Source organism: Schistocerca serialis, chromosome 2 (assembly GCF_023864345.2).
Source record: "Schistocerca serialis cubense isolate TAMUIC-IGC-003099 chromosome 2, iqSchSeri2.2, whole genome shotgun sequence".
Classification (NCBI taxonomy): domain Eukaryota; kingdom Metazoa; phylum Arthropoda; class Insecta; order Orthoptera; family Acrididae; genus Schistocerca; species Schistocerca serialis.
Genome location: NC_064639.1, coordinates 476,243,875 through 476,252,294, shown reverse-complemented (window position 1 = coordinate 476,252,294; position 8,420 = coordinate 476,243,875).

Sequence of the window (8,420 nt, the reverse complement as noted above, 5' to 3'; positions counted from 1 at the left end):
TGATTAGAAGTGCTTGCCAGGTTTTTACTGAGAAAGAGATTTGTGTCAAGATGCTTATCTGTGTGTGGGAGGAGACGTGCGGCATCGTCGACAGCTAAGTGGTGGCGGCGGCGAAATCATAGCAGATTCGCCACTGCTAAGATGTAACTGTTGTACTGTCCTCTTGCCTGGTGCATCGTACACTTAGCGGTTTTAAAATTATTCCTTGGTCGGAAGCAACTAGTACTAAACAGACAGCATAGTATTATACAGACTAGTACTATACAGTATCACGATAACATTTCTGAGACGTGATGCAGTTATTAATGTCTATTACACAGTTTATGGAATAGTGTAAAATTCACTTGAACTCCCAGACCATGAAGCCTTTCACACCTTTGGCCATACGCGTCACATTCGCGAATACGCAGTCTGGCGAATAACTTTCAAATGTGGAAGACTGCTTAGCTGTTTTTGTAGCGATTTTTAATCATTTCACGCGGGTGAGACCTTGTTATTTGCAAGTGAAACATCTTAGAACACATTATCAGCAATAAATGGTGGCATTCAACCATTCTTATGTCCAAGACACAACTAAATAAGCATTTCGAGAGGCAGTGCTTCAGGTTGTCGAAATCAATTTATGTTGAAAAGTGTACCGATACGTCTGCGGCGTTCGTAAAATACAGGATGTATCAAAAATAATCATCAAAATGACACGTCTATATTTTTCAAACAAATAAACATATGTAATGAATTTTGGTTTTGATGAACGGGAAACTCAAAAAGTTTTTTGTCATACCTTTTCATAGGTGTTCAATACGACCCCTTGAGATGCACGGTGTACGTCAATGCGGCTTTCAGATTATTCCCAGACTGCAGCGAGCATGTCTTCTGTTGTTGGTAACTGAGGCACATAAACAGAGTCTTTTATAAACCCCCAAAAGAAATAATCACATACAGTCAGGTCCGGTGACCTTGGAGGCAAGTAATGTAAGGCTAAATCATTTAGTCCAAAAAAATGGCTCTGAGCACTATGGGACTTAACGTCTGAGGTCATCAGTCCCCTAGAACTTAGAACTACTTAAACCCAACCAACCTAAGGACATCACACACATCCATTCCCGAGGCAGGATTCGAACCTGAGACCGTAGCGGTCACGCGTTTCGAGACTGTAGCGCCTAGAACCGCTCGGCTCATTTAGTCCAGTGCAACCGTTCATCGTTCAGTAATCCTCTGATTTAAAAATCCCCGCACTTTCAGATGCCATTGTGGCGGTTCCCCATCCCGTTGGTAAATGAAGTCGTTCGAATCAGTCTCCAACTGTGGGAAAAGGTAGTTACCAAGCATATCGAGATATGTGCTTTCTGTAGCAGTGTTCTAGCCATAGAAAAATGGACCGTAACCTTTTCCCATGAAACTGCATAAAAGACATTAAATTATGGAGAGTCGTTCTCATATTGTATAACTTCATGCGGTTGTTCCGTACCCCATACTCTCACATCTCCGAAGAGCTTGCAGTAGCTGAATATTGTATGGTTTCATGTGTAAACGTCGACGCATCACACGCCAGACGGACATCGGGAGCATGTTGAGCTGTCGAGCTCCAAGCCGAACGGATTTCTGCGGACTCCTTGTGAAACTACGGCGGGTGCGTTCGACGTCTGTCTCACACAATCGGGGACGGCCCGACGATTTGTCTTTACACAAGCAACCTGTTTCTCGCAACTGATCATGCCATCGTCTAATGCTCTGTGCTGTAGGAGGATCCACACCATCCATAGTACGAAAGTCACGCTTAATAGTTATTACTGGCCCGCACTGCGCAAAACGTAGAACGCAAAACGCTATCTCTCGTCGAGGCACCGTTTTTGCAAGAACTGAAGTGGGCGCACACTGCTTTTACCTAACGGGAACCATGTAAAACTCGAGAGTTTGCTCTTTCCATAGTACGTTATTCACGCACATATCTCAAATAACATAAGAGTTATCGTTTTTAAATCGAATGATTCTTTTTGATACACACTGTGCAATAGAATAAAAACACCTTGGAGTGTGATTTCGTATTAAAATCGTCGACTTCTGTCTGTAGTCGTCTCAACTCGCGCCGTACAGCGCAACGGGCCGCTTTTTCTGATCACCTGTGGCCTCCAGTAGTGTGAAGTTGACAATTCTCCAGGTGTATCGGGTTGGTATGAGCTGACATATCCGAGATATTGTTTTGTAAGCGCACCTATTGGTTTAACCATATTGCTAGTCTACTGATCACTTACTTTTTGTCATTTCAAAGATGCTATTTGCATGTTGTCTACGATCTTAAGGCTCTAGCTATTTCGCCAAAGAAGTATTGCAAACTTATTACTATGTATCTGCCTTACAAATAATTCTGAAAAGCTCTTAAAAATTTCGTTCCCTTGTCTTTCGCTTTTTGGTTACGAATACTGCCATTTTCCTTTCCATCAGTGTTTTCGCAGCAGCGAACTACGACAAAAGAGGGACGGTAAGTCGACCCCCAGGAAGAATAATCTCTGTTGATGCATCATGGACGGGGGACATTAGCTGGTTAAGTAATTGTCAATATCAATGAAATTCTTCAACAGCGGTGTAACTAAGATGTTATTTTATTTTATTTTGACGACAACCACTTTCAACATTCCACAATGCCATCTTCAGGCCCCTTATGCATCTTTCTAAATAAACGATAATGCAATAGGGAGCCATACACCCTTGATTTCATGAATTCAAACCGTTTCACAAGCGCTTCATTCGCATGAGTACCTCCGGTGTCCGATACCTCCCCGCGTTGGAGAACGCAACAGCGGGCAGTCATTTTTTCATATTACTACTTCTGAGTACAATAGTGATACAAATTACCATACGTTACTATCTTTCACTCTAAATAAAAAATTAATAGTGAAAAGTTTAAGTCCATGTGATTGCTCACTGTCAGGCGCTTCTATGGTGTCAGTCAGAGATATTTGATCAAAACTTGATGTTTCGACAGAAACACTCGTCCGTTGAGGGTGGGTTCTAGATTTATATAATTTCTTTCTTCATATCATATTTATTCATATGTATATTTGTGGAATCACCATAGTGCGATAGAAATCATCAATCATTACATACAAGGCGCATACTGTACAAAATCAGTACACTGAAAACAAACTACTGGCAATTAAAATTGCCACACCACGACGATGACGTGCTACAGACACGAAATTTAACCGACAGGATGAAGATGCTGTGATGTGCAAATGATTAGCTTTTCAGAGCATTCACACAACGTTGGCGCCGGTGGCGACACGTACAAAATGCTGAAATGAGGAAAGTTTCCACCAATTTCTCATACATAAACAACAGTTGACCGGCGTTGCCTGGTGAAATGTTGTTGTGATGCCTCGTGTAAGGAGGAGAAATGCGTGGCATCACGTTTCCGACTCTGATAAAGGTCGGATTGTAGCCTATCGCGACTGCAGTTTCTCGTATCGCGACATTGCTGCTCCCGTTGGTCGAAATCCAACGACTGTTAGCAGAATATGGAATCGGTGGGTTCAGGAGGGTAATACGGAACGCCGCGCTAGATCCCAACGGCCTCGTATCACTAGCAGTCGAGATGACAGGAATCTTATCCGCATGGCTGTAACGGATCGTGCAGCCACGTCTCGATCCCTGAGTCAACAGATGGGGACGTTTGCAAGACAACAAGCATCTGCACAAACAGTTCGACGACGTCTGCAGCAGCATGGACTATCAGCTCGGAGATCATGGCTACGGTTACCCTTGACGCTGCATCACAGACAGGAGCGCCTGCGATGGTGTACTCAACGACAAACCTGGATGCTTGAATGGCAAAACGTCATTTTTTCGGATGAATCCAGGTTCTGTTTACAGCATCATGATGGTCGCATCCGTGTTTGGCGACATCGCGGTGAACGCACATTGGAAGCGTGTATTCGTCATCGCCATACTGGCGTATCACCCGGCCCGATGGTATGGGGTGTCATTGGTTACACGTCTCGGTCACCTCTTGTTCGCATTGGCGGGACTTTGAACAGTTGACGTTACATTTCAGATGTGTTACGACCCGTGGCTCTACCCTTCATTCGATCCCTGCGAAACCCTACATTTCAGCAGGATAATGCACGACCGCATCTTGCAGGTCCTGGACAGGCCTTTATGGATACAGAAAATGTTCGACTGCTACCCTGGCCAGCACATTCTCCAGATCTCTCACCGACTGAAAACGTCTGGTCAATGGTGGCCAAGCAACTGGCTCGTCACAATACGCCAGTCACTACTCTCGATGAACTGTGGTATTGTGTTGAAGCTGCATGGGCAGCTGTACCTGTACACGCCATCCAAGCTCTGTTTGACCCAATGCCCAGGCGTATCAAGGCCGTTATTACGGCCAGAGGTGGTTGTTCTGGGTACTGATTTCTCAGGATCAATGCACCCAAATTGCGTTAAAATGTAATCACATGTCAGTTCTAGTATAATATATTTGTCCAATGAATACCCGTTTATCATCTGCATTTCTTCTTGGTGTAGCAACTTTAATGGCCAGTAGTGTATAATAACTGTAATGACCAGTAGGAGTTATGAGAATTCGCTTCCTTTTAGAAAGCTTCATAATGAGAAAAGAAACGAGAAGGTACATTTGGTAGTAAAATGGGAGTTCGTCATCTCGTTAGTGACGAGACTATTAGAAGCCAACAAGTTCAGGTTGACGAAGAGTGGAGATAGAAATTGTCTGTGTTCTTTTCAAGTAAACCATCTGGGCGCTTGTCTTAAGGAATTCAGTGAAACCCCAGAAAATGTAAATTTCGATCCCCGAACTGAAATTTGACCCCCTGTTATGAAACTTCCTCACAGATTAAGACTGTTTTCCGACCAAGCCTTGAACGTAGAATCATTACTTTCGCTGGTAACACATTCTGGAAACAATTTTCTAGGCTGTGTCTTTGGCAGTTCTTCGCAACGTCGTTTCTTCCAGAACCGTCAGTCTAACGGCTCATGCTTGGGCAGCTTCTGTGAAGTTCTACGACAGATAGACTGGCAGAAACAATGCTATTAGGGGGGCTCGTGAGTCGTGTGAAGAACTCAAGTATCTATCAACAAAAGCAGATCGATGCAACTCTCAAAAATTCTAGAGAAAATCGACTTTGAAGTTCACCGAACGTCTTTAATACACTAAAACAAGGTAGCGCTTTTCGACTGACTGCATGACTCTTTGTTTGGATGGTTTCCTACCTCATAAGTGGCTCGGATTCGAATCCTGGCTATGGCAAATTTTTAAACAACGATACAAGCTCCGTGAGCTTTTCCGTGCCGTGTCAAATTCGTAATGATGAAAAAAATTAATATGTATTGTTTTTTTTAATTTATTCATTGTTTGTTAGAAACCTCTTCAAAAAAGGTGATTAAGAATTTATATTTGCAATGAAAACTGGATTTTTATGTGTGATATGTAATTATAAATAAGAAGACTTGCAATTTTCATGAAAACGACAATTATATATGTGTTAATTAATCTATATTCGATAAATCTTTCGAACAGAACGAAATCCAAAAAAAAAAGGCCGAAACGAGACTCTAACCAGCGATCCAGCGATTATCAGTCTCGTGTACTATAGATAAGAGGGTTAACAGTAAAATCCGAGGACAGCACAACGTACAGGTGCAAGCTGTAAGTGTAAGAATGCTGCAAATCATTAACAGTGAAGAACTGATACATGGCAATAACGTACAGGAAACTCGGACTAGTTCTCTGATAACCTATCGTTGGACCCATACGTCTCAAGTGTAGCCCTAGACTTAGAGCAACTTAATATCGTCTTTTACAAAGGAAATGTACCATTCACAGATATTCGTACGTGAGCTTCCTCGATATTACTTCAGCACGTTTAATGGACACTGACGGAAAAAAAATCACAAAACCAAAAATTAATTATTGAAGTGTAATGAAATTTCAGGGATATATTTGTCTAGGTGACGTATTTAAGAGATTAACACTGCAAAATCACAGCTTAATGTAAGCGCGAAATAAGCCACTGGAAATGTGTAACGCTGTTACATTAACAACAAGTGTAACCGCCAGAATGTTGAATGCAAGCAAGCAAACATCCATGAATTGTATGGTACAGGTGTCTGATGTCAGCTTGTGAGATGGAGTTCCATGCCTCTTGCACTTCGTCGGTCAGTAGAGGGACGGTTAATACTGTTTTTGGATGACGCTGGAGTTGTTGTTCGATGATGTCCCATATGTGCTCGACCGGATGCAGTTGTGGTTAACGAGCAGGCCAAGGTAACGTGTCGACACTCTGTACAGCACGTTGAGTTACAATAATGGTATTTGGGCGAGCTTTATCCTGTTGGAAGACACGCCCTGGAATTCTGTTCATGAATGATAGCACAACAACTCGAATCACCCACCATACTGTCGTACAATTTTCCATTTATGGTACGATGCATAGCTATGAGAATCATGGCAAATCGTCCACCCTCCCCCCCTTCGCCCCCCTCCCCCCCCCCCTCCTCGCCGACCACGACTCCAGTGTCTCTGGTATGCAGACAGATTGGTTGCAGGGCGTCATCACTGGCATCCTTCTAATCAACACACGGCCATCATTGACACCGGGGTGGAACAAGGTTTCATGAGAAAAGACAGTGAGCTCTCGTTTGACGCCACTGTAGTCGCAAACGGCGGTGCTTTGGGGTCAGCGGAATGCATACTAAAGGATGTCTGGCTCAGAGCTGTCCTTGAAGTAACCGACTTGTAACAGTTCGTTGTATCTCTGTGGTGCCAACTGCTGCTCAAATTGTTTTGCAGATGCAGTATGTTGCACCAGAGCCATACGCCGAACACGATGGTCTTCCCTATCGTTGGTGCCACATGGCCATCCGAAGTCTGGTCTTCTTGCGGTCGTAAATTCTCGTGACCACCGCTGCCAGCAATCACGTACAGTGGCTACATACCTGCCAAGTCTTTCTTCAGTATCACAGAAATAACGTTCAGCTTCTCGTAGCCCTATTACACGACTGCGTTGAAACTCAGTGAGGTGTTGATAATGGTATCTTTGTCGTCTTGAAGGCATTCTTCACTAACCTCAACTCACCACATGCAGTTTCAAAGGTAACTAACGCTCACACCCGTTACAGCGTGTAGTAAACATAATTTGCGACTGGCACAAAATTTGATAGACTTCAGCTTTCAGATGAAGAACACGCCTGCCAACTCTCGTTTATGTAATACGACTTCTTCTTGGTGTTGCGACTTTTTTTTCGTCAGCGAATACGACAGGACCTACAGTGGTCAAATAAGAGATGCACGTGAAGGCAACATGAGAGTTCTGTGATTTAAGTACTGATACATATATGATTACCGGGTGTTTCATCTGATCAAGAGAGAATATAACTGGAAAATCCTGAAGTTAACCAAAAAGCTTCCGAAATGCAGCTGCCTCAGGGCAATGGGACGGGTCGTAGGTAACAATAATTGTTCTTGAGACTACAGCTACGATGAAAATAGATACTGCCTACATAAGCATTGTGTGATAGTGTAAGTGGGCTGCTCTGTGGCTGGTTGGAATCGTTGCTGGAAGTTAATCGCGTGCTGGGCAGTTGAAAGTTAGTCGTCAGCAGTCATAGAAGTACTGTTGGGCAGTTGGAGGTGAAAAACCATCAGTGATGGATGTTAGATGTGAGAAGTTAGCATTGATGGAGGTCTGAAGTGTTAGCGTAGGCTAACGATCTGTACATGTTCTACTTGGAGATTGAACGTGATTCATGATTATATACCTTTGTACTAGATGTCAATGACGATTTATATTCGTGTCTGAACTGTATGTCACATTATTAAGGTAAAAAAAATGCATAGTGTTGAAATGTATAGGTCATTGCTAGGATTTCTTTTTAGTCAGGACCGTTCTTTTGAATTAATTATTTGAAGTCAGATTTTTTTTTTTTTTTTTTTTTTTTTTTTTTTTGAGCAGTCAGATTGCGTTGCGCTAGGATATTGTGGGTCTCAGTCATTCAGCAATTTATGTACAGACACACACATTTAAATACAGAAGTTGCAATAGGTATCCTTCTTGTCACAGAAAAAAAATTGAAGCAGCCGTCAGTACAAATATAGTGAAGGACGAAGTGACACTTAAACTGATTTTTTAACTGAGCGAAAAATTTTGCTGTGCCTTTACGATTATTCACAATACGTTACAACCAGAACAGGAAAATAAGAAGTTTATTATGGAGAGGAAAAGATACTCCTAAAAGACAACTGCACAAGTAATAAAGAAATGTTCTAATTTCATTTATTACTTTAATCGTTTTAAGATAAAGATGAACTGTATTGATTCTGTCGCCTCTTCATATTATCAGTAATAAGCGGTTTTAGTAAGATGAGACCACTTTGTTGTTCCTGTTTCACAGCAAAGAATGGC